At 35.8% G+C, this 27,909-nt stretch overlaps 1 protein-coding gene across 3 annotated transcripts in view; it reads left to right on the top strand.

Annotated features, from left to right (window-relative positions):
* LOC116300690 (neuromedin-K receptor) overlaps window positions 1-27,909 on the top strand; it is a 52,050-nt gene that overhangs the window by 8,587 nt on the left and 15,554 nt on the right. The window contains exons 1-3 of one of the 3 annotated variants that reach the window (XM_031709603.2): window positions 1,144-1,230; window positions 16,652-16,827; window positions 27,315-27,418. The gene's annotated coding sequence lies outside the window, so the exon portion shown is untranslated. Of the gene's footprint in view, window positions 1-1,143; window positions 1,231-8,689; window positions 8,764-16,651; window positions 16,828-27,314; window positions 27,419-27,909 lie in introns of those variants that run through there. The other 2 variants (XM_031709601.2, XM_031709602.2) reach the window with 2 other exon arrangements.

Raw genomic sequence — 27,909 nt, 5'->3', positions numbered from 1 at the left:
TATAAGTATATATACGTATAGACAAGGGTCGAGCTTTATTCTAAAATTAAGTATCTCTGAGATTTTCTTATAAATATTTTCCTTTTATGAATGAGCTCAGTCGAATGGTTCGTGTAATCCAGCCTTCGTTTAAAATACCTGTTATGATGCATTTGGCTTATCAGCTTTTCGCTTTAGAAATCATTGAACTCAAGTCTAAAAGGATGTGTTTTTTTAGAATAACTTCTTATGACACGTCCCACTATTATACACTCATAGAACGATGATGCGTATAGTCTGCATTCAGTAGGACGGGGCCGAAAATCCTATACGTGCGACGTCGCTTTGACGTGCTCTCAAGAAAAATTAAGTGGTTTCTTTCTGCGTTGGTGGAAGAAACTAGAAGTTAAGAACTGACTTCCATAGTGATATAGGGGCCTTGGGCTTTTTGAGTAGCCATTTGGAGCTGACCCTTTTTTAGTCTGGCGTTTTGAGTTTTATTGGTTGATTTTTAACTTTTCCTGTTCAGTAAAACAGTTACAAAATTTCCAAAACCATTGTCGGTCGGGAGATCTCAAATGGGCGATCTGAAACTAAACGGGATTTTAGTACGCTTTCTGGCCAAAATACGAAAGGTCATTCTTCATATTCCAATCTAAAAGCAAACTACGGTAGTTCGACTGTGAGCGTATTACATTTTTACAGCTTTTTGCTCGGTCTCAAATTTCACATTTCAGATCTTCGGCCGACAACCAACGTTTTTTGAAATAGGTGTACTCGATGCATCGTTTGGTGGGTGATGATCAGAGTGCGCATGCGCTTGCCTCGGTTGCTCTTTTAAATTGGTTTTTACTTGATGAGGACACGAATAAGTAGGACATGATGGCTTAAACCGGTTTTATTTTATACCGTATTAACCAGCTATTCATCTCCATCGCCTTAATAGTTCTCAGGGGGTCTAGAAATACTGTGGAGATGAGGAAAAACATAATAAAAGGGGGAATGGGGATGGGGGCTCATTACTTGAAGAAGAAATTTAAATGTGGTTTATTCAATGACGGAGTCACGTAAACCAATCAAACATTTCAATCTAACTGAGGGCCGGAACTCCATGTGAAGACGTCAAAGTGTTAACGTGCACTTCAATAAGAGTTAGTAACTGAATTAGACTTTCTGGTGCACAACCAACAAAGCAACAGAGAGGCCGACTGCGAGAAACAGGAAAAGAACCTTTATATACTGCATTTGAAGGTAAAATTAGTTATATAACTCATTGGCAAATTTACAAGCATATATAGTGTAAAAAGGACATAGGAAATATATAGTTTTTACTTCACGACGTTTCGATGTCATCATGACTCCATTATCAAGTGATAAAGAAATTACAAGTGTACAGTAGTTTAAGATCAATCGAATTAACATATGATTTCTTGTGAAAAACAAACGTTTAAGTTGAAAATTGACAAATTTACAATCGTTTGCATGGCTGAGCTCATGCAAATAAACTGAAATTGCTTTGAAAAAATTGTAAAATAGTAAAGTTCTAATGCACTTGAATTTACGGCCGTCATTGTGGCAATAGGTCTATCTCCTTTTCTCCTTTTTGTAGATCAAGTTCTTTCATTTCACCGCAACATCATAGCGTATCATTTATTTGCGCAATCATGATTCGTGATAGTAATATACAATAAAATAAGCTTTTAGAAATACAGATACACCTACTTGCAAGAACGTTGACATACGAAAATATAACATTAGTGATTTAGTGGGATAGGAATTACATTAAAAAAAAACAAAAGAAGATCACTGAAGCTGAACTTTTTCTTTTGTCTTTAATTGATTCCTTTCTCGCTAAAGTACTAATGTTCTAATATCGTTTGACAACGTTTTTGCAAGTAGGTGTATATATTTTTGTCTTTGTAGCTTCGCTTTGCTCAGTAAATACATACGAAGAGCCAAAAGCACTACTTAGATTCTTAAGAAGTAAAAGCTCTCCCGGATTTAAGCTTTTACTGGTGACTATATATTTATCTTGCTTCTGATACTTCCGGCGCGCGCTGAATAGAGCACGGAAAAACTTATAAGCTTTATTTTATAAACCCAAAAGTCCATTTGGTCTTTATGATTTCCTATTTTTAAGCCACGCGTCTTTTCTTATAATGTATCCTTTCTCTAATGAAGAGCTAAATCATGTCTGAGATTGGAAACAATCTTTTAGATATGTTTGCGGTGCGTCTATCGAACCTATCGATCTCAGACAGACCTCTTAACAGATTGAATACACCTCTGGTATACGTGCGAAGGCTAGTGTTCTTACTTCAAACTCACTAAGACTACCATTGTCCCCTTTAATATCATTTTGATGTTAGGAGTTTCTTTGTGATATCATAAGAAAAGTACTAGTATAATGATGTATAAGACTACGAGGAAACCACCCAGTATCCGATAGGAAGAGATAACTAGCTAAAAACTAGAGTGAGCTGCGTCGGTGTTTCTAATGAAACAGTAATGATAAAAGGGTAAATTTTACACTGTGAAAAGATGAAAAAACTTCACTGACGTTTCGGGCGCTAGTCCTTCGTCGGAGTAAAAGAGAAAGAGGTTGTAGAAAGGAGTGTTTATATAATGACAATAAAACAAAAGATGAGAACAAGGTGGGCAAGGAAACGAAAAAAGAAAAAAAAAAAAAAAAAAATCAAAAGACAAAAGAATTGGCTAGTAACCTAACTAATTACAATTTCTAAGAAAGGCTTGGAGGCGAAATTTACAACATTATTGTTAACTATTCACTACAGTTGAGGATCCAGGGGAGGGGTGCAAGGGGTGTGCACCCCTCCCTGGCTCGACTTTTTGCCCCTATTTCAAAGATTTAACCAATACAAAATAATATTTTTTCCCTTTGATTCTAAGGGGTGTACCCCTCCGTGGGTTAACTATGTGCGCTGCACCCCTCCATGAACAAATTCCTGGATCCGTCCCTGCACTACTCTATTACTCTATTAAATGTCTAACAAAAATATCAATTACAAATTACATCTTTCACTTATGAAAGCGGTACAATATCATTATTTATATTAATTTTATTGTTTTATTACAAATTTTGTAATATATGAAGAAAGAGTTTTTCTTTAAAGTCATTTGTTTTTTTTACTATCAGTAATGCAAGGAGGAAGATTATTCCATATTTTTGGTACGTTATACCGTCTTATATATATATAAGACTGCGAATGTTTTTATATTTGTTCGACATGGGTGTGATCTATAGTTCTTAGATATTCTGGTATTGTAATGGTGAAATTGTGAACTGGTGGAAAATAGGTTAATGAAACAAGAAGGGAGAAGATTGTTGTGATACAAATACCATAAAGTTGGCAATGCAAAAGGTAGAGTACTAACACTAAAAGTGTGCAACATTTTGCACTATTTAGTAGTAAATAGTGCTAATTAAACAATAGAAAACAATAGGATTAGCATAATTTAGCAGTGTTTAGTGGTATTTATGTTACACAGTTATAGTGTTTGTACTCTATTCAAATCAAATATATCTAAAATTTCATAATGATGCAATAAGGGTTTAGTATGACTACAATATTCTGCATTTGCTATTATACGTACTACTCGTTTTTGGAGTAACAGAACCCTATTCAGAGTTGATGTGTATAGGTGCTAGACCAGATTATGTTGCAATAATACAAGTATGGATAAATAAGAGAACAATATAAAGATAACTTGGCTTTAAAAGTTAAGATAAACCGAGTTTTATAAGACACCAACAGATCTAGAGATTTTTGTGCATATGTGATCAATACGACATTTCCATGCCAAATACTGATCAATATATACGCCAAGAAATTTCAATGACTTTTTACAGTCTAATTGTTGACCGTTATATTAAATTTTTATATTTTGATTCATCTGTTTTTGTCTAGACCTAAATACGATATAATAGGGTTTTTTAAATATTAATTGACAATTTATTTGTACGCATCCACGTGTTGGGACTAAGAGTGCCCAATAGGTGAATAAGCCGCATTTCTTTGGTCTTGCGACAATCATTGTTGCCGATAATCAAAGAAAGACCGAAAGCAATGAAGTCAGAAAGAGAATGGTTAGCTAGATTAAAATGGCGGGAAACTGGTTTGGTGGGATTGTTGTTGTGGATATCATAAAGATGATTGCAAATGCGATCACCAAGACGGCGGCCAGTCTCGCCCACATACAAAAGATTACAGCGGGTGCATTTTATACAATATACAACATTAGAAGTGGTACAAACAAAGTGGTCAGTCATTTTAACAGTGAGATTTAGGACCGACAACAGAAGTGTGAGAGGCTATTTGAGGACAAGTATAACAACGTTTGCGAGAGCAGCGAAAAGTCTACACTAGCGTCCGAAACGTCAGTAAGTTTTTTCATCTTTTCACGGTGTATTATTTACCCTTTTATCATTCCAGTATCTGATACATAAGTACCCTAGAAATGAAAAGACACTCAATACAAGATTCAACTTTCCTGGGGGAAAAAAGTACTTACAAGGTTGTGCGACTTTCCGACAATAGTTTTTGCCACGTCATTTCTTTACAAATGACCCATAATGTTGCGCTAGTCCTGTATTCTGACTTCAGCTACGATTTGCCATGCATGCTTTTGAGAGTGAAAATCAGAATTAAAAAAACTCCAAAGCATTGATGTTATAAAATCGGGAATCTGAATGTTGTTAAAAATAGTTTCATTAACATTCACGGGGGCTCCTTCCCAGTAGATATTCTCTTGAAAAAATCAAGGATTGAGTAGCGGTACTGCACTGGCCTCTCTGCCACCTCTGGTATCAGGGACCTGTTCTCGATTACATGTGAGTATAGTTCGTTAGGTCTCTCCCTTAATTCAAAGAGTTTTTTTTCTGTTTTAAGTCTCAGTTTTCCTCGAAGAGGCTATATATTTTTTAATTTACGTATGCAAACAAAGATAAAAGTCATTGTCGAATTTATTTACCACACCTTGTTTGGATTGGGTTAAGTCTCAATTTTCCTCGAAGAGGCTATATTTTTAAAACTTTGCGTACGCAAACAGAGATAAAAGTCTTTGCCGAATTTATTTACCACCTTGTCTAGAATACTTGGATGAATATAATATCCAACATTTTGATACAATACTCATATTCATGCCCTTACCTGTAAGGGACATACAGAGAAAGGGTCGATGAGATATAAAATCAACGAATTGGTTGTTGCGGAGACTAACACGTATGAATGTCTGATGAACAAATTAACATTGCGTATCATGCTGCTATTACCTCTAATAGAGTGAGGGTATTTTTAAACTTAAAAAAGAAACCTAAAAAAAAAAACTAAGGAAAAAAAACCCTGTGAAATAAAAAATACTAGTCAACGTGTAATAGTCAAATAGACACAAAAGAAACCAATGAAATCAGGGTCTATCTAAAGTGTATTAGTCTAAAATCTTTTGAACGGGCTTAATGACTTCACTCTTCTCTGTTCTTTATTTTTTTATTAAAAAAAATTAAAGCTATATTAATTTTAAATGAACTTTTAAAACGTGACTGCCGACTAATAAGGAACAAATTGAAAAAACAATTCTTTGAATCACCGTCACAGCCAGGGTAGTTTCGCTTCTTTCAGCCCGATCGAATCAGCCAATCAGCGAACATTTTGTTAGTAGCTCAATATTTCCTAGTTCCACGTTTTCGGCTCATAAGAAAAAGTTTTACTCAACATCAAAGAAAACAAAACTATTCCTTGGAAGGATACACCACGTATCTTTTAAAAACAGCATTTTTTTTTTTCATGGTGCAGGTGTGGAGTTGCCTGTAATGTCTTGACCGCCCAAATTAATTCTGGTTTCGATTCCAAAACGAAAAACGATGTCTGTACGAGGTCATTTTCGAGGGGAAATTGGCAAATTAGATCATTTATTCATCCTACGCTCGCTCCGCACATTTTTTCTTCTTCTAAAACAAGTGCTTATGAGGTATACTTACCGGCGTATTTAAAATCGACTTTTCAAACTTTGTCAAAAGTTTTTTTATATTTTTGTGTGCTTTTTTCGGACATTTGAAAAAAACTAGATCATAATGCTTTTCACTCATTTGAATTTGCAGTAACTATTTTGGCTAAGGGTTTATAACAGGCGATAGGTTTTTAGTAGGTTTGTGTATAAAATCCTCAAAATTAAAGTAATCATGTCAAAAAAGATTGAAATCAGTTTTTTGTTATTAGTGTTAATAAAAAAAAACAATACTTATTAAAACTAAATAATACTAAAGAGTGCAAATAGTGCAAATTAATGTGTGCACTACTTATATCTTCACATCTACTTTGTCTCCCGTTTTATCATTCATGTTAGACAGACTTTCTAGTTCTTCGTCCTTTCAAAGCAAACGGAAGACATGACCACTTTTATCATCGTTTTCCTTTTTTTTTTTTTTTTTTTGCAAGCCTTCTCACCAAAAGCAAAATTCTTTAATTTATCTACCACTTGGGGAATTTTGCGATTCCTTTTCACTAGAGTTTTAAAGCATCTTTTACTGGCAAACTGAAGTTTCACGTTTGCCATCGTAAAAGAGAATCTTAAACTCCGAATTACCATCCTATTATTTTTTCAGTCTTTATTATTTGTTCCTATAATTTAACACGCCAAAACTATTTGTCTCTGCAGTGTCATTGCACATTCGTCGATGGAGTCTCATCTTCTCCTAGAGTTTCTGCTTCACTTCAAAACTCGACTTCAGTTAGAAACTGATGTACTATGATAAAATGCCTGTTTGAAGCGGTATTTTCAATTGCACCAAGATGTTTTGATAAGCAAATGAAGGCCTAAACCTCATTTTCGATTCAAATATTTGCTCTGAGTTAACACTTTGATTCCACTTTCATCTCCACTTCCAAACAAGTTAAACTTCCTAAATAACAAGATTTTAGCCTTGTACAACAGCCTTTCTTCAAGAAAATAGTTTTTGGCGTTCACTGCTTGAATACGAAAAGAATTTTCTCTTAAAACTTGCTATAACTTCTCTTAATTTGTGTGTCCTTAGCCCGTCAGTTAATCAGGAGTGATAAGTATTGTAATAACGAGCCTCTAAGTCGGATTACTCAGGAATTTTTACCAGAAAAAATAATTAACATTGTACGTGCAATAACAAACCATTTAATGTACAACCGACTTCAACTGTATTCAAGGGGGCATATATTTATGTCTCTTGGCTGCCACTGATAAGGCACTTAATGTTGATTTTTAATTTTCTAGCCATGGTCGTTAATATAAAGACATAATTTTGCTCATATATAAATTAAGTCTGATTGCCATGATTTGCTAAATGAGACCAATGTAGTATGCTTCCTATTAGTCCGCCTTATCTGATCATTTCATGCATTAATATTTAGAAGTACATGCTTTACGGGATGATCTTGGCTATTTTCGTGCTTTCTTTTGTACTGAATATTCTTTGACTTTCATATTTGTAAACATTTGTACACCATACAAACATATCAGACTGTTTTCTTTTACGGTTTTAATTTTCAGTTCGGTTTTTAAGATCTTTTTTACCCATGTGATTTAGATTTATTTTTTTCTGCATCCTTTCTCTCGTTCTTATCTTTCAGGTTTTGCTTCTTTTCTTTCGTTTTTGGTAATTTTATTTTTTACTTTCCTCTTTATCTATCACTCTTTACTACAGTCCATTTATTGACACCGCCGAGCGTGAATTTCGACTCTGTTTACCTTTGCTTGTCTCACTGTTCATACAATGTTTTGCTATCATATCCATATCTTCCCACAAATAACTATTAGTCATTTTAGTGGCACTTATCTTTATATGTGTTTTTTACTTTGATTAATCTTGTTTTGGACGCCAACTGGAACCTGAGTTCAAGTTTAAGTTCAAATTTATTTACACACAAATAAACAAAAAGTATAAATTTTTTAAAGAATTGTAGGATAAAGATATAAAGTATACGAAGATACAGAGAATACATGTAGTAGGAAAATAACATGAGGTGTGTATGGCTGTTGAAGAAGTTTAAACTTTCGAGTCAACAGCCACCTAGGTTATGTAATATATATAGTATTCGATTTAACTGATCAAGTGGACAGGGCAGAAAAACGGGTTCTACTTTCGACGTTTATCCGTTAATAAGCTTTATATTTCATAAACAGGCTCTTTTGGGGCTGATTAACAAAATACCAAAATTTGGGAAAATTTTAGATTTAATATATTTGAGATATAACGCCCTGAACGTTGGGAGAGATGATATTTTGATCAGCACAAAAAATTTAACAGAATTGTGTGAAAAGTTTAGAGCACAAGAGACACGAATGAAACACTAAACGTTTTTTAGCATGAATGAGAGATAAAGAAAAAAACTGCGAAAGTAGCAGCCTTGTCGTTTTTCTGCTCTGTCGATCAAACGGATTATCATAACTAGTTGATCAAAATAATTAAATCATATAGATACGATGAGAGTACAAGCTATATTATAATGAGTAGTTTCCAAAGCAAATACATGTTCTCATTAAGTGCAATATCTTAATGGTTAAAGTTGTTCTTGGTCCATGATATCTTATGTGACCACTCACCAGCCTACATCAAGGGTTCCAGGCCATCTGTTCGCCCTAATGCGCAGACTCGACCTTAATGACACTTAGTTGAACCAACTTTTCATGATCACTTTATACTTAATTCCTATTCGCGCTCCTCCTTCACTGTGTTCAGTCAGTTCTCGTTCCTGTTGAACTTGTTCCACTGACTTTTCATCATCCATTGCTCAGGTTTGTAGCAAGTTTAAGGAATATGAACTATAAGTATAAGTAGAGATCATTTGGTTATGATTTTTTTTTTTTTTGAGTAAACGAAATGATATTTGATAGGGATTTATTTATCATAAGTAAGGTCATCACCGAGGTGAACTGAAACTGTTAACTCTGTTACACATCAAAGCATAGTCTTCGATGGAGAAAAGCTTAAGCAGATATCCTAAAAGAAAACAAAAACCCCCGAGATATCAAACGGCGGGCAAAGACACAAAACCATTCCGCTCGAGTTGAGCGTCACACTAAGAGAACTCTTTTCCCATATTTCGTTTCATATTTCATCCATGTCGATCGGAAAGTCAGTGTCATATTGCATGCACATGTATTGCTAACCGAATTAACGTTCATTTGTTAGTTTTAGAAAGACTTACATTACATATCGTTTTATTCTTCAAAATATTTTAATAATATTGTATATTTATTATGGCTGCACATGGGAATTCGAATGATATAGGATTTATTGTTAGTAGAAAAATATGTTATGCAATAAACGTGCTACACTGAAAGAGAAACAAAAAGCACAACGACGGGTAAGCGCCAATCGAGGAATCGATTGTCCTTAAATGTGAGAATTTTGGTCAAGCAGGTGACATTCAAAGAACTAAACTTTTTATTTGCATAAGAGACTTAGAACCAATTTATCCAGAAGTTTCTCCTCCACTCTAACACTATTTAAGATCAGTTAATTATTTAATATACTTCTCATAGATTCAGTTTGACAGTTAATCATGACATTCTTTAAAAGGCATAATTGCCCACTTCTACCAAGTCGAACATCTGCTGTCAAATTGTGAACAATTTGGATTTCGATTAACTAGAAAATCTTAATGTGCATATCCGAGATGTTGTCGTGAAGTGTATACCAAATTCTTAATTTTTTATTATTGATTGTCATCGTCTGTTTGTTCTAGCTCTTCACCGTGTTCTATTAAACCATTAGACTACAAGGTCGAGTTTAATTTTCTATGAGTCCAATAGATAGTCAGTTGTTCGTCCCTCGTAAGTTTGCACATGAAAATCTCAGTGAAATCTGACGGCCGCTTTTTCGTATTAAAATTGCCATTGCCATAAGTTTTTACTTATCTGTACCGTTCAAAACCTCCATTCCTTTCCTTGATACAGTCTTGTCTTTTCTACAAAAGATTTTTTAGAGAACAAGCAGAGATTTCGACGAAACTTGACCGATGCACTTGTTTATTTTTCGCTACTATAATCACAGGTTAGATAGTGAGTACGTTAGCCAATCACATTGCAGGATTCGTGATAGTATGGTAGTAGGTTTATGCTAAATATTGAATATTACTTGATATACTCGTTTATAGTGCGTCTAATAGGAAGAAACTTAACACTGCTTATATTCGAAAGAGGAACTTTCAAAAACCGGTTCTGGAATTCTCAGTCTTATCTCAGGTCTAAACTCTGTCGTCACGATTTTTTTTACCTTTCCACTGATTGAGCATTTCTGGAAAAATAATAATGGTCTAGCTTCGGTGCAAGCAACACGATATAAAGTATGATGTTGGTACGCTATCTTTATAATTGCAGTCAGCTTCAATATCATGACTATTGCTGTAAATGAACGTTTTTTTTTTTTCTTCATGCAATTTTTAAAATGAGTTTTACATTGATTTAAGTGTTGTGTAACACGTACAAGCGGCTCTTTGAGAAAAGAAAAGAAATTAAAATATTCTAGTCTTAGTTTTATCGAAATGTGCAAGTTGGCCAAGTAAACTACGGCACTGATATGGAATGACCGTAAGCTGTGAAACGGAAAGCTTTTAGCTGTATATTGCTGACAGAACTATTGAGTCGCCGCGCACGGAACATCGAGCTCCAGGAACTAGGATAAGAGGGGGGGAATGGAAGGGAGGGGTAATAAAGAAATTGTGAATGGATTGTTAGGTGTTAGTATAGGAAATCGCACGATCTCGAGTACAATTTGGACATTAATAGACACGAGTAATGTTTTGAAAGTTCTTGTAATTGCACGAGCCTTTAGGCGAGTGCAATTAAAGAACTTTCAAAACATAACGAGTGTCTATTAATTTCCAAATTGTACGAGAAGATCGTGCGATTTTTTGTTTATAGTTCACTCAACAAAATTTCAGTAAAAAATGCGAAGCGACGCCGTTCATGTTTGTCTATTTAGCGGCCGATTTTCAGTCCATCACGCAACTGAAATGCATAAAAAAGATTAGTTCTTACAGCTTTAAAATTTTATTTATGTTTTCTAAGTACAATATAATAGAAAATAATTGTTTTGACATTGTTTTGGCCGTGTTGCCATAGCGACTTAATTCGGTACTCCTACAGAGTACAATTAACGCTATAATTGTACTCCTATCGACCAATCAGAGTCGAGTAATTTTGTTGAGTGTACTATAAGATGCAGTAACCGAAATATCCAAGGTTTTACAGCTTGATTTTATCGACGCATCATATCAATGGTTATAATGCACTTTCTCAGTCATTCAAAGCTGTTGAACGTTTGAAATATACGGGAACTGTGGAAACAGCTGCATGGTTGACTACTGTATTAAAAAACGTGCATAATTTATTTCTGCGCGTGACTAATTATAATAATTTTGCTTTAATTAGCAGTTCATCAAACCTTTTGTACACTGCGATTTAGGTCATAATATTTTGACGCCGAATTTTCTTTTAAACTGGAATAGAATATTATTTTGAGTACGTGAGGAGGAACATCCAATATTAATATCGAACCCTGAAAAACGTTTGGGTTGATGAAAGGAAAGTCAAGGTACGATTGACATCCTTCCTTCATAAAACAATACGGTTAGGTTACGTGGTCTTTGATTGGCAGTTGTTTCCTCGAGTATTAAAACATGTAACACGAAACCGTTTTAGAAGAAATAAACCTATGACATCGCACAGAATTGAGTGACAAATCCGGGAAATTAGAGAATAAATTACTAGATTCCAGTTTCCGAATATCAATTTTCCTCTCACGGCCATTTATATTTATAAGGCAAAGTCATAATATTGAAAGTTTAAGCGCTTCGTGAAGAAAATCGAAAGTTAATAGAGAGTTTTAGATTTACGTTCACGGCAAACGTGAAACGTCAGTTGACCAGTAAAAAAATCATTTTAAATTACTGAAAAAGAATCGCAAAAAAGTCCAAGTAGTAGAAAAACAAAAGAGTTTTTGCGCTTGGTGAGAAGGTTTGCAAAAGGTAAAGTAAAATACAGGAAAACTATGAAAACGTTGTCACGTTTGCCGTTTGCGGGGAGAAAAAAATGTCAATCTAAAACTCTCTATTGTAAGAAAAGTAACTTAGGAATATTAAAGAATGACAACCACACAATATAATCCTGCCATTTATTTTGGTGATTCAATTTGCCAACATGCGATTTTTTGTGGGATAATTTCAGGTTTCGTAGTGTTTATATGTATGGAAATTTATCATTCCAGCACTTCGTTCGGGTCCTGCTGTTCGTCGTGAAGAAAATCATTCAAAGTAACAACTTAAATTGGTTGCCCAACCATTGCTTAATTGCTTCCAAAATTCCGCTCTCTTTGAAGCTGAAAGCAAGTAGCGATTTTTCAGGAGTTTTAACTTTGACCCAACAAAGCAAAACAGTCCAAAATGACGACTTTCCAGTGCTTTTTTTGATATAAGAATTCGTCCTTCTACCGCCATTTGTATAGTTATAGAAACCTGGCCTCTATATTGCTCAATATCCATAATTTCGTCTCCAGATCTCGCTTTAAAACGGACATATTTGCTCACGAACTCGGCATATATTTTGTTACGAGTTCGAGAAGCTGTACGAGTGGAGACTGGTACCTAATTTGGAGATAATGCCCGCGAATTTGCTTTAAAAAATGCTTCCCCATTCTTCACATAATATCCCTCATTTGGAAATGACCAGAGTTGATGGGCAATTCTGTGCGATGATATAGCTAGGTCAGGCTAGGATCCGTCATAATTCTTTTCAAGACATGATTTAAGATTTAATTGGCAATTAGTTAATAGTATTTTTTGTGCGTTTGTTGGTCTATGGCGGAACTGTTTACTTGATTCTTGCATTTTTATGGTTTTGTTATGTACTGTTTTCCCCCGTTATTTTCCCCTCGAGTTAATGAACTAAAGTCTTTCATTAACAGGTCTTAGTATTAGGCAAAACCTAAGAAGTCTTTTCTGTCCCTTTTAAAGCTTCCTTTATATCATGATATAGTTAGCTTGTTTGGCCCTAGATCGATACTCAGCACTTAAAGCATAATGGGGACTTTTTACATAAAGGACGTCTATGAATAGGAAGTTGAAGCTGAACTATATGAAAAAGCCGAGAAGTCGCTCGTTTAGCGTTTGCTCGTTTTAAGAAGCGACTGACTGACCTCTGGATCCCAGGGTACATGACTAATAATCCATGTTTCAAACTTTCGTATATGACCTAAATGTAACTGGATGCAGTCAGGACAAGGGGAGATGGATAAGCAAAACATGCTACCATAAAAAGCATAGTACTATTATAGGAAGTTTCAATATTGATCCTCAGTGAATTCTAATGATACGGAAGCTCTAGGAGGTAGCCTCGGCTCGGTTTTGGATTTTATATGAATCAATATAGCGGAACATAGTGGCCCGTTTTTATTTTGTCCTTGTCAGGTTATCCCCCACCTGAACTAAATGAAAATATATAGAAATAAAAATATAAAAAGATGGTGGGTCGACCAGAATGATTTCATGGAGGTATATGTTAGCTAGAGCCATTAATTAACGTCGTCTTTAGAATTTTATCAACTCCAAGGAGAGACTAACCACCAAACTACTAGATGGATCCACACTTGAACACTTAAATAAGTTAAAGAAAACAGGTTCCAAACAGTGTAACCTTGCTGACGGCAAATCGCCTTGGCCTAATTTGATTACCGACTTTGAGCATGCGCAGACGGTTTTCACTCGCATCGGATGTCATTCAACATCCTTCTCTATATAGTCATATTCAAACGTAGAAAAGCATTTTAATACATGCATATCCCCACAGATGCCTTAGGCTACACGAAACCACTGACGAGACGCAACGCGTGTGCTATAAACTTAATTGAACTTAGAGTTCAACTATACGACAAGAAAAATCGAACTCAGTTCAAACTATAAAAAGACAAATACTAGAAACCAAAACAGTATATTCTCTTATCACATTTGTTAGTAGAGTTCATAGGGTCTCTGATTACTTCAAGGTGTTTTTTTTCCTCCAAGGGTTTTTCTTCCGGTTCTAATTTAATTTTCGGTTTTCCTTCAGCCTCCTCAAAACCAAAACAGCTAAATTTCAATTCGATCTGTTAGCCATCCCCTGACGTCTTAGATCGGCCTAGAGGTTTTTTCAAGGTTCGATCTGTGAGTTAACCGTGCACTGGCTTAGATCAGTAAAGAGGTTGTTTCAGAGTTCGATCCTGTGAGTTAGCCGTGCCCTGACTTAATTAGATTCGCCCAGAAGTTGTTTCAAAGTTCGATCTGTGTGAGTTAGTCGTGCTCTGACTTAGATCAACCCAGAGGTTGTTTCAGGGTTGGGTAAAATTTGAAGGTATGAAGATTTGAAAGTAATATCTTGAGTGACAAAAAAATTGGAAAATTGAAATCTAAGCTGACGAGCTGGGACATATGGTTTTACAAGTTCCTTTAAATAAGAGGGCGCATAACCATTTAAAGACTTGAAAGTAAGAAGAAGTATCTTGTAGTTGATTCGGTATTCCACAGGCAACCAGTGTAAGCTATAGAGAACAGGAGTAATATGATCATGTTTACGACAACAGGACACTAAACATGCTGCTGAATTTTGAACTCGCTGAAGTTTTTGCACTAAGTATTTAGGTATTCCATACAAAGAATTGCAAAAGTCAAGTCGTGAAGAAATGAGCATGTACTAGAGTTTCACAAGCTTCAAGAGAAATAAATCTTCCAATTTTTCAAATATTTCTGATGTGGAAGAAACATGACTTGCAAATGGAAGTGATCTGGTCCTCTAAGGAGAATTCATTATCAACGATAATTCCTATATCCCGAACTGATTCCGAGAAGCAGATGTTATGTTCACTACACGTAAGAGAAACAATGGGTGGTCTGGGGCGATGACAGCAAAACAACCTCAGTCTTATCAGTGTTTAGTTTTAACTTATTAGAAGTCATCCACAAATCAATTTCACTAACACAAGACTCAATTCTGAGTTTCACAGATTTTATTTCTTCAGATGACGCTTCAAATGAAATGTATAACTGGGTGTCATCCGCATACAAATGGAAAGTCAATATCATGTTCTCTAATAATATCACCTATAGCAAGAACAAGATGGGACCTAGGATAGACCCTTGCGGAACACCGCAATGCAAAGAGTGGGTGGACGAAACGCTACCCTCAACAGCGACACAAAAACACCTGTCAGTCAAATAAGAGTGAAACCATTTCAGGGCACTTCCCATTATACCAACTCTAGAGAACATCCTATCCTGCAAAATCGTATGATTAACCGTGTCAAATGGTGCCGAAAGATCAAGCAGCACTAGAAAAACCCCTTTATATATATATATTTCATATATATATATTTCTCCTATCGGGCCGATTAACCAAACTCGAGACTCGAACTGGGAACCTTTGGCGTGAAATTCTAGTGCATTACCAACTAAGCTAATAATAGATTATGTTGTTTAGCTGTTAATTAGAACTGAGTAGAACATTCGAGAACATTCTGTAACCTTCTACTTGAGTTATGTTAAAGAAAATGTCTAGAATCCTCTAGAATTCGAAGCTTCAATGCTTAGTCATTGCGATTTAGTACATTTACAAAGAACATTCTGGAATGATTTAATAATTATATTTAGAAAAAAGCTAGGTATATAAGGAGAACAACCAGAGCTGTGAGTTTAGCCTTGGTAATTGTACAAGCCTTCATGTATAAGTCATCAGTTGTCTACCGTTCTAATAGCTGGTCAACAGAGTAATACACAGAAGAAGAAGAAGAGGAAGAACAAGAACAAAAACATAAACAAAGAACAAGAACTAAGAGCTCTGGAGGCAAGCTTTCGAACTGTTTGTAATAATTAAGTCAACTTAGTTTAGACTAGGTTAGATTTTGTCTAGTTTAGTTGTATTTTTGTATCTAACCTTAGTTTTGGTGTTATTAAAACACATTTGACGACAATTCACTGGGTCTTAAGTGTTTCCTTGCAACTCGTGCGTAACAATTCGTTGACAGTTTTGGGTTGATTTCATATTTTATTGATGTTCTCCTCATAGTTTGATCATTAATTATTTGTGAAAAAGTTCAAAACTAATGTTATCTCTTTGAAGTCGTTCATCATTGATTTGTTTGAGAAGCCAGATCAAAAACTCGTGCTTCAATAAGCCAGTTTTTAGTTTAATAATATTTTCCAGTACGCATGTTATTTTATCCCGAATTTCTCACCTTCTTTTGTTTAAACCTTCTTTTGTTCTTATGTTAAGTTTTAGACAGTTTTAGAAATTTTAGGGTGGAATATACAAGTGGACCTCTTGTCACGCCCGGTAGCGCTCGACAACATACAGCAGACTCGAAAAAGTATCCACCTGTATTCCATCCTAAAATGTCTAATATGATCTAATTACCCTCGGGCCTGCAGCCCTTGGGATATATATTGCTTTAATACAAACAGCCTCCATTTTTGGTTTGTAACTATCACATAAAAGGTGTAGCAGACAGCTACTTCAACCACTTAAATCATTGCCAGTTGAAAGACTTTTTTTCTCCTTTGTACGTCACAAAAAAATTGAAAATGGCATCAACTAAAATTGATTGATGAGCCGCTAGCTAAAGTAAGCTGACAAACGGTTCTTTTTTCATTTGCAGACTACAGCTATTAGCAAGAGGAAGTTAGTACCTTAGAGATTCATACGTGACGACTGCTGTATATTATCGTTCTCGCTGAGTTAAATAATAGCTGGAAAACTCTGTCGAACTATTTTCACCCTTAGCTCGAGCTTTATTCAAGACAGGGTCAAGTCGAAAAAACTTTCGTCTGTGAGGTAAGTCAATGATTTATCGCACCGCGCATTGAATGGTAGCTCTTTTAGTTCTGTTGGACACCACAAATAAAGAAATGTTTTACTGACCGGAGTATAATATATGCCAACACAACACACTGACACACAAACAATGCCTACTTTTTAAAGCGATTTTTTCACATTCGAGTAAAAACTTCGATAAATCCTACTATATAGTGATGTTATCTTAATTCATTGTTTACGCGCGCAATCAGCTCAGTAAATTCTCTTTCAAAAGCCGTACGAAAATGAGCTGTCTACTCCGCACAATTTCCGGAGTTTCAAAGCTTGACTGTATCCTTTACACAGTCATCTAATACTACATGCCGCCATCATAAAAACCGGCTTATGCTATCGCTAACATTATTTCGGATTATCTTTGAATTTAGAGACTACAACTAACGCCGAGCACGTCTCGCAGTTTCATACCCATTTTATCGGAAATTGCTGCGATAATCTACGAGCCATTTTCAAATACAATCAATGTCTAATCCGGCTTAAAGATTATTATCTTCAGTTCTAAAGCGTTTAGATACACTGATCAATTTTCGTGTATCGGTTTTTGATATTAATCCAAGTTATGCGCGGCGTGTGTTGTGAGTGTTTGTGCGACACAATACAGCACGCTTCATTTTTTAATTTGTGGGGTTTGGGATTGCTTTACTTTGCGTTTGGTTTGCGTGCACTAGCTCAATACGGATGTACATTGACATCACCAATATGGAACGCACTAACTGACAATACCGATCATTTTCACTTAGGTAAAGCTGGTTCATTTCCTTGTAAATTTTGAATGACATGTTATGTCGCCAAGAGGCAAAATATTTAACTAAATAAAGCCACTTGAGCTGCTTGAGGGTTTATTTAAATCTTTCGTCGATCTCTCCGGCGCTCGAAGCTTTTAAAATAAGCTCATTACTGATGCACTACATGAAATCGCATAAAGCAAACGTTCCATCTATAAGTCTATACCCTGAGGTATATGTAATAAAAGGCAGCTTTGGATCGCCAGAATTCATCATTATCACGCGATGTATATATATGTTGCTAAATATCAGAAACGTTGGTGTGTAGAAGGGAAGGGTAAAGTAGGGGTGCCCAGATTGACCAACATCTCACAGTTTTTCTGAATCTTCTTGCATCTATACTCCCATTTCGAGTACGCCTTTGTTCAGCTTTTACCTCGATGGTGTGCACATTTGTTCCTTTCTTTTATTAAGGTACCGGCATTGTAATGTACAATGAATGTACGTACTACGTAACAATACAAGTTGATTTATAATTCCGATGCCTTGCAATTGAATGAATTGGTCTAATATTTGAGGAATCTGAGCAAAAAGATAACTCGAAACTGGATTATTGGGTCACGATAAGAGCCTTCACGCCATCTTGCTTCTCATGCTCAATAATAACCACGTGATAAGGTGACTCTGTGAAAATTGAGGCATTAGTTGCTCGGGGACTGAGAACAAAACAGGTGTTTTGTAGACGTGAAAAGCATAATTTTTGTTCGTCAGAATGATTTTTTTTAAAGCCGATAACATATATGCATTTTTGAAAGAAAGTTTTTTTATTGACAGCTAATTCGTCATTGGCGAACGGATGTGCCTCCATAACATAACTCTTTAATCTTTTAAATTGCTTTGACATGTCGTAAACTATGGTCAGTATGTATTTAGATAGTTCCTCCAGGTGAAATTCAGTTGCTATCGATGGAAACCAACATTGCGAACTTCACTCGATAAACCCCCTTTTAGTCCATATATCGAATAAAATGCTTTCAAGGGTTTTTTCATAAAGCTAAGCGGCTACAGCCATCATGAGAGACAAAGCTAAGCAGAAATGTGTGATGTAACTGAATCAAATAACAAACTTTCTCGTTTTGCTGGCTGCACATATATACTCACCAACTGAGCAATATTTTGTCTTTTTTCTGACCTTGCAATACTGTTTACGATTCTATCTTCGAAATAACGAGCCTTGATCTCAAAAAATAGTTGTGTTTACATGCTCTGTATTTGTGTGTGTTAGCCAATAATTGAAAAGTGTCTTCTTCGCATTTAGCAGTTCTAAGCTTTCTGTGCCGGAGAAACGCATTTAAAACTGAGTAGAGATTGCAATGGACCGTTCCCGCACTGATTCATCGTTCTACTTTCCTAGTTACTCGGACAAGCTAAGATGTGTTTTTGATGTACAGCTTGGAACAGACACCGATTGCTAAGAATAGTAAATTACATGATAACTAACTATTAGATAAAAAATCGAGTTTGTTGTTCGGACATTCTGTATTCCATCGGGAAAACTACCTATTGTTTGAGTGGACACTCAAGAATAGCCGGGATCGGTCTATTACGACAGGTCTGTCTGTATTCACCCCAGCTATCTGATAAGATGTAAGTCTAAAGCGCCATCAAGGGCTGCAAAGTTAATATAAGTATAAAATGACTAAAACAAGCTTCATGCAGACGCATATCATCTTTATCGGCGTTCAAATCTCCTTAGAAGGTGTACACTTGATGGAAGAACTTCGAATTCTTTGAAGCCCCTTTGATACGCGCGGCCATACAGGGCCCAGTTGTACGAAGGTTTGATGGCGCTATCCGACGGATACATCTAATTCAGTGGATAAATTAATTGGATAACAGCTTCGACTTGTCCACTGCGTGCTGGATAAAGATTTATCCGTTATGTTGGATATAGCGCTATTCTTCCTTCGTGCAACCGGGTACTGGTGATAGAGACCTCAAGTTTATTTAGATCTAGTAAATGGGATCGTTCCATATTCATCTTTTAATTTGAAACTAGAATAGGCTCGATTTCTAGACCTGATTAATAATTTGATCTTCATAAGTTACAAAATACCACACAGTGTTTGCATATCCACTTCCCTCTAACATATCTCGGCCATTCTGTGGTCCATATCATATATTAATATTGTATCTTCGTATTTCAATTGTTTCGATAAAAGAAGGCAGTCGAACTAGATAAAATATCTGGGTAAACAAGTAAAAACAGGAAGAAATCGACACAACTAATGAAATATCACAAACACGATAATCACGAAAAAGGGATGATCAATGACCCTTGCGGCTAAAACTGCCCGCAGTTACTGACACTTGTAAGCTATTTATGGGTAGTAAAAGAAGCACTTTATCAAAGCCCCGGAAAATAAGGCGGAAAAGACGAATATTTTATGCGAGATTAAGTGGCTAAATGAAAAATGATAAGAATAAAGCTAGTTAAATGCTATAGGTAAGAGCTCTATGTGGCCAAGGCCTTAATAAGCGCAGACACAGAGTGCAGCATTGCAGGCAATGTTGCTGAAGTAGGATAGTTTTCTACTTCAGCAACGTTGCGTGCAACAAATTGCGTCGTGTACCATGGCTCGCAACATCGATTGCGTGCATGCAACATTAAGCGCAATGCTGCATCATGTGTCCGTAGCTTTAGTAACTGCGACCCTGGAAATCGTTCTGAAATTTTTAAGACAAGCACAGATGTTTTATACAAACTACATGTAAGTTAGCCATGCCCTGACTTAGATCAGCCCAGAGATTGTTTCATGATTCAATCCTTAAGGTAGCCATGCCATCCATGCTTAGACCAGCCCAGAGTTTGTTTCAGGGTTTGATCAGTGAGTTAGCCGTGCCCTGACTTAGATCAGTCCAGAGGTTGTTTCAGGGTTTGATCTGTGAGTTAGCCGTGCCCTGACTTAGATCAGTCCAGAGGTTGTTTCAGGGTTCAATCTGTGAGTTAGCCGTGCCCTGACTTAGATCAGTCCAGAGGTTGTTTCAGGGTTTGATCTGTGAGTTAGCCGTGCCCTGACTTAGATCAGTCCAGAGGTTGTTTCAGGGTTTGATCTGTGAGTTAGCCGTGCCCTGACTTAGATCAGTCCAGAGGTTGTTTCAGGGTTCAATCTGTGAGTTAGCCGTGCCCTGACTTAGATCAGTCCAGAGGTTGTTTCAGGGTTTGATCTGTGAGTTAGCCGTGCCCTGACTTAGATCAGCCCAGAGGTTGTTTCAGGGTTTGATCTGTGAGTTAGCCGTGCCCTGACTTAGATCAGCCAAAAGGTTGTTTCAAAGTATGATCTGTGAGTTAGCTGTGCCCTGACTTAGATCAGCCCAGAGGTTGTTTCAGGGTTTGAACTGTGAGTTAGCCCTCCCCTGACTTAGATCAACCAAGAGATCGATTCAGGGTTCTAAAAAATGTCTTTTTTATGGTTGAAGTAGTTTCTGTCACAAAATAAGATAATACTTGAGATTAGATTAGATTAACTTTTGACGGTAAAAAAAGACAGAGGGTCCTCAACAAATATTGATCCGCCCTGCGGCGGTAGTGAGAAAGAGTAAAGTTTTTTTATTGCATGCCAGCAATGATTTGATAAATGGGATATTTTTTCATATCCGAACAACTAAACTGTAGACCCAAGATTTTCGAGGAGACTTGGATACAAATATTTGAGCCGAACGAAATTGAGGTCATTTTTAGTATTAGAAAGAAAGAGATCAGAGGATCTACAAATTAAAAGCAATATTATATGACGTCGTTATTCGCCTTCCTTACCCTCGGAACTTGAGCACACTTGAAACATAATATAAAAGTAGTTAATAGAATTACAAGTGTCCAGGAAGGATTAATGCGTCAATGTCTGCGATATGTGTGGAAATCAGTACGATGAATGCTAAACACTTAGAAGATGAAAAGAGACACTTTAGCTTACTGACGTTTTATCACCTTAATCTTTTTCTCTGACAAAAAGACGACAATTCCTGAAAACATCCGTTTATTTGTACGCATTTGTCGATAAGTAATCGTTTGCGGGTGTTTAACACCTATTTACAAGTTACTTGACACTAATTTAGCACTCAAGTAGTTAAGCTTTTAGGGTGGATGTTTTTTCTATTTCGCAACTTGTGGTTTATAAAATGTTTGAAAACCATACATATCAGCGTTATCAATTCAGCTGCAGAGAGTTACTGCAATTTCCACAAACATGGCGAGCTCTGTTAGTTTTGCGAGCTGCACGCTGAAATTTGTTTGTTTGTTTTTGTTTGTTTTGTTTGTTGTTGTTGTTGTTTTTTTGTTTTGTTTTTTGTTTTGCTATCGCCTGTCAAAAATAAGAATTAGAAGACTGATTAGGTTTGATTGACGGCAGCGACCAACCTCGTTCCCAGGGCCCTCTCACGCAGAGGAGATAAGACTCTGGCGTTGGCTGGTCACGTGACAAATCCGACTCCCAGCATATTCGGGTTTTTTGAAAATAACGCTGAAAAAAAAAACTTGAGTATTGCGGGCACATTGAATAAGCATAGTTTTTAACTGTGCTTCGTCGTGTGGAAATGAAATCGTAAAAAAGCAACAACCAATCAAAATTCAAGATCAAGTAAACCAATCAAAATCTTTATTTGACCAGCCAACGCCAGGGTCTTCTCTCCTCTGCGTAAGAGGGCCCTGGGAACGAGGTTGGGCAGCGACCAAATTTCAGCTTGCAGCGCGCAGTACAGAGTTCGCATGTTTATGAAAATCGCAGTTACTGTCTGCAGCTGAATTAATAGCTTTGATATGTCTGGTTTTCAAACATTTTATAAACCTGCGTTTATCTTGCAATACATACGATATTTGGTGGCTATTATTGCTTTTCTAAGTTCTACAAAAATACAATTTTTAGTCAGTTTTCTTTGCGTGGTTGCTCTTTTGTCCCCCTACCACGACCACGATTCTTAGCGTTCAAATAGAAGTTCGATCACGTGACGTTATACTGCTGAAATAGGACGATTGGGATTTTGGGGGGAAAAACTCCAATCGCGCGCATGATAATAGCAGCCTTGAGGAACGTTAATGAGACGATATTGGACGGTGAAATATTGAACCATTCAGAACATGGGCAGTTCTAATGACACACGGCGCCATTTTTCTTTGTCTAGTTTGCCGTGTAAAGACAGGAACAGGAGTCTGTTTTCAATGGTTTATTCTTCTGTCGAAGTAATTGGTCCTGTCGTCGTCATTGCGCTTTTTTGTTTGCTGGCCGCGCCCAAGCTTTGGAATGCACTTCCTTTAGACCCCAGGAATACTGACCTTTCATTTTGTTTCATTTAAGAAGAAACTTAAGGCACATTTATTTACTAGGGCTTTCTTGCATTAGACATCAATAGAATTAATTTTCCTTTGATTTTTTCAAATTTTTTCCTTTCATCATCATCATCATCATCATCATCATCATCATCATCATCATCATCATCATTATTATTATTATTATTATTATTATTTCTCCGTCTTTCAATTAACTTGTCCGCTTCAGTTTACGAGGGTAGCACTTGGCTAGCAAACTTGTGGCCTTCGTTCCAAGATCGAATTGGAATTTAAAAATTGATTTTTTATAATAAAATAATAATAAATTATGATTTATATAGCGCTAATATCCCCGTGGTTCAACGGCGCTTTACAAAAAGATCTGATAAAACATATAAAAATATAACTATATGGTATTTAGTTGTGGTTTAGTGTTGTACATTAAAATCTTTAAACAACAATAATTACAAACAACTTTATAAATACATACATATTTGATAGACTTTTTTTGCATAAAATTATGAATCAGTGATTGAAATAACGTTCAACATTAATTGGCTATTATACATAATAACAATCATTATCAAAGTTTGTGAAAAGTAAAAACATAGATTTCTGAATAAAATTACTAAAAAAATGCTTGCTGAAAAAGCCAGGTTTTAACCCTTTGCTTGAACTGTGATATTGAAACAGAGGATCTAATGTTCTGTGGTAGATTGTTCCATAATTCAGGAGCCGCATTAGAGAAGGCTATTCTACCATACTGTTTCAGGTCGTAAGATTCCCTTACTAAAAGATTCTGAGACATTGATCGTAAGAAACGTGATGGAACATAAGGAACCAGCAAGTCACATAAGTAGGAAGGAGTTTGATTATGTAAGACCTTGAAAGTGAGTAGTAGAATCTTAAAGACAATACGCTGTTCTACAGGTAGCCAGTGCAGGTCATATAAGATGGGTGTAATATGATCTCGTTTTCTTGAAAAGATAATAAGTTAAGCAGCTGCGTTTTGTACATGTTGCGATTTTTGGAGAGAAGTATTGGGAAGACCATAAAGTAAAGAATTACAGAAGTCAAGTTTCGAAGACACGAGGGAAACGGAGAGGAAAACCAGAAAACCCGGAGAAAAAACCCTCTTCGTATATTTTGTGTACAAGGTGTGTTTTAAATGAATAATTAAAATTTTCCAATACCATTTTTTCCTCTTATATACGCCGTTTACCAGTGACGTTGGAGATAGATACTTTTTAAATAAATGTATGCCAAAATATAGTAAGCTTAGGCATCAAAAGTTTATAGTTTGTAATAACAAGCAAACAATGTTTTTATTCAATAATTAGGTAAGATCATTTGAAGATCCGGATAGACTATTTGGTCGACGTAAATAATCTTTTAGGATCATTTTTCCAGAAAATAAGTTCTTTTCAAGTACATACAGGTGATGTATAACCATTTCTCAACCTGCGTTATGGCGTCATCTCCTCCTAATAAAATGATATAAATTTCGAAACAATTCGAATTCCATTTTTCTAAGCAAAAATATATTAGACACAATTTCTCTATTAGGCATTGTTTTCTTTCAGGACTCTAGCTCCTTGATACAACAAATACAATACAATAACTTTATTTATACTTGAATTACAAGATAGCAAGTACATGCTAATATCTCCAAGTTATAAATAACCTAAACTAAAAATTAAAATTACATGATGCTAATATAAAAATATGGATGTAAACAATGAAATAAATATATGTATATATGTAAAATAAAATTAAAATAGAATTATCCTCTACAAAAGGTACAACAGTCAATATCAAATTTGACTTTGGAAATTTCCGATTTAAATTTACTTAATTCGTGCAACAATCTCATGTTGTTTGGAAGAGAATTCCATAACTTACTACCCTGATAAGCCAAGGAATGAAGACCATAACTAGTGGTGTTTACTCTAGGTACTATAAGAATGTTATCACCCCGTAAATTAATGCTACAATTACGTAGTGTAAATAACTTAGAAATATATTCAGGAACCAGTCCGTGCAGAGCCTTAAATACTAATATTAAAATATTGTGCATTCTCCTATTATACAAAGTAGGATGATTAATACGCAACAATAATTCCTCATATGTGCTTTTATGATCATTATAAATAAAACGCAAAGCGCGTTCATTAAGTTTTTCTAATTTGGTTGAATTACCTCTCCCGCAATGATGCCATACAATAGAACAATAATCTAAATGAGGTAAAAAATAGGCATTATATAATTTGACTTTGGCATCAGTATTAATTAGTTTCTTATGTCTTTGTAAGACTTGAATTTGCTTGCCAACCTTCCGTGCTAAAACTATTTCTCAATTCTTTGATGACACGAAAGAATATTAACCCGCCATAGTGAAACGTGATGTTGTACATGTTTGGCCCTTAGCGCCTCTTCATCGTCTGCCATATCATCATTAGTGTCGTCTTTAACAAAAATATCCTTGGGAAAAATTGCTTTTACGAGCTATGAGCAGCTGGTGCCTCATTTACGAACTGAAGCTTTGCTTTTATATTCCTTATTGTTTGTTGAAATTTATATGATTTTTCTGACCTTCATTTTCTTTGTTATTTTTTTTAGTGCCCTTCTGTCCTTCTAATTCTTAATTTTTCGTGGTATTTTTTGTACATAAATAGTTAGTGTCTGGATAAGTTTGCCCTTGCTTCTTCTCGGTCTTTGTCCTTCCTTCTGTACGATTTTGACTGACATTTCTCATTCATAGTTTTTTCATGGCCACATCTTACTAATTATATTTTTTGTTGGCAGTTCAGGGTTCGGATCGTCCGTACGGCTCCCTAATATACATGACAAAAATACGAACCCCCCTAATTAAGTCATCAAGTATGAACCCACTAATGTAGAAACTAGAACCTTTTGGATATCCTTTTTTATATTTTCATTAAAGAAAAAAGGAAAAAAAACGAGGGATGACATATGGCACGAAACGTTGCGTGCTATGTGTCATCCCTCTTTTTGTTTTCTTTCGTTTTTCTTCTTTTTATTGACATTTTCAAGGCCGCTCCAGATATAACGAGCAGATACAACTGAATGTAAAATTACTAAACTCTAATTGCTTAAACCATCACGCATCAATCAAAGAACTCGGCCAAACCAAGTCGGCAGAATGTCTAAGATAGATTAGGTTGGGTAAGTCTTGTTGACTTGAAAAATCAGAGAGATGAGATATTCTATATCTGTTGGAATCTGGTAGAAAATGGACAACAGTAGATAATAGTTATTGGCTTCTTACTTACTAACCCTGGGTGATGTACTGGATATACAGAATTCATATCTGATGCCTATAAAAAGATAGCATAAAGAGATGCGACATCCGACTATATATGGCATGGTCTGCATCCAAACACACGACTCTATCGATGAGCATAACATATCGCAGCGTAAATTGAAGGGTTCTATTTTTTGTGCCATTTGGTCTCACTAACTTATTGTTGCTGTTAAACCAATTACAGATCCAAGAGGTCTGCTTTTCTAAAGGCATAAAGCAAATTGATAGCATTATATTTAGCCAGGAAGGCCAGTTTCAATTAATCCGCCCTATAATGATGGAGGGGTAAACTACACAGTGAGACCCCCAGGTGGTATAGAGTGAAGGCATTTTAACCCGTGAAATAAAAATTATTAGTCAACGTGTAATAGTCAAATAGACACAAAAGAAAACAATGGAATTAGGGTCTACTAAAGTGTATTAGTCTAATATCTATTTCGCGGGTTAAATGATTTCACTCTAAAGAACCTTTTAATACGCCTTGTTTTAAAACACGATTTTGGGTGTGAATCTAACAGTAAAATATGCGAAATTGCCGCACATCCCTTGCAACTTTTATCAATATTCTGAAGCCACCTCTGGGCTGATCAAAGTCAAGGCACGTCCAACTCACAGATGGACCCCTTGAACAGCCTCTAGGCTGATCAAAGTCAGGGCACCGCTAACTCACAGTTTGATTTGGAATTTATCTCGTTAGGTTTTGCTAAGGGAATAAAACCTTAGACCCTGGTGTCGTGCATCCCCTGGTAGTATACCCTGGTGTCGTGCATACCGTAGCACGTATATATTGATCATGATTGCAGGCCATGCCGCGCATTGTATTGTGACGAGAGTACACGTATCTGAGGCTACTAGATCCAAATAAGCCATTAACTAGGTCTTGAATTATGTTGAATACAATCTCTACGATAACTTAAAGATAAGTAAGCGTTATTAGAAATGCTGAGGCACTTAATTGATTCAACAGACAATACTCAATACTTACGACATTATGATACGTTCATACTTAACTGTGACGTACTTCTATTAGCTTAGCTTCTCTACTTATTTGCTGATCAATGTTTTTCCTCTTCAGACTTAAATCAATCGTGTAAGAAGCGGTGAGCTGCTGTTTAGAGGCAATCAGTCTTAGCACTGATATCCCTTGTCTTCGGATCAAATTTACTGCGGGTTAAAATAGTAAGTACTGATCTCTTTTTCTCAGTCTTTGAGCAATTATTATATTTAATTGTTATGGTCATATAAATGCATAGAGATTTTACCTTTTAATGGTCCTTCGATTCGTTCTTAGTTCATTTTCCCTTGAAGTGCATGTCATCCAACATTAGCAAGAACAGATAGATGACAAACTGTTTACTGAGAAAATACGAATGTACTAATACTATGTAAAAATATCAGTTCAGTGATATCTTGAAAGCCGCTCAGTTTTCTCATTGTATATCGTTATATCTCAATGTAACAAAAGATATTTATTGTAAATTTGCAACATTTTAGAGGTGCACGTGTTGAGTTCTAGCTTTACATCTGAAATCATAAGTTTTTCCTATACCCGAATGATACTTCTTAAATTACATCGACATTTATAAATTTTTATTTCACAAAAAACATATACATTTTAAATTTATTCTTTTTAAATATATAATTACTATCGAACTCTCTGATGGCCCTAA

This window comes from Actinia tenebrosa, unplaced genomic scaffold (assembly GCF_029948245.1).
Source record: "Actinia tenebrosa isolate PJP-AT-01 unplaced genomic scaffold, QUT_ActTen_1.0 PGA_scaffold3__52_contigs__length_22856419, whole genome shotgun sequence".
Taxonomy (NCBI): Eukaryota; Metazoa; Cnidaria; class Anthozoa; order Actiniaria; family Actiniidae; genus Actinia; species Actinia tenebrosa.
The sequence above is the reverse complement of the archived record's forward strand: the minus strand, read 5'-3'. Positions and strand labels throughout refer to the sequence as shown.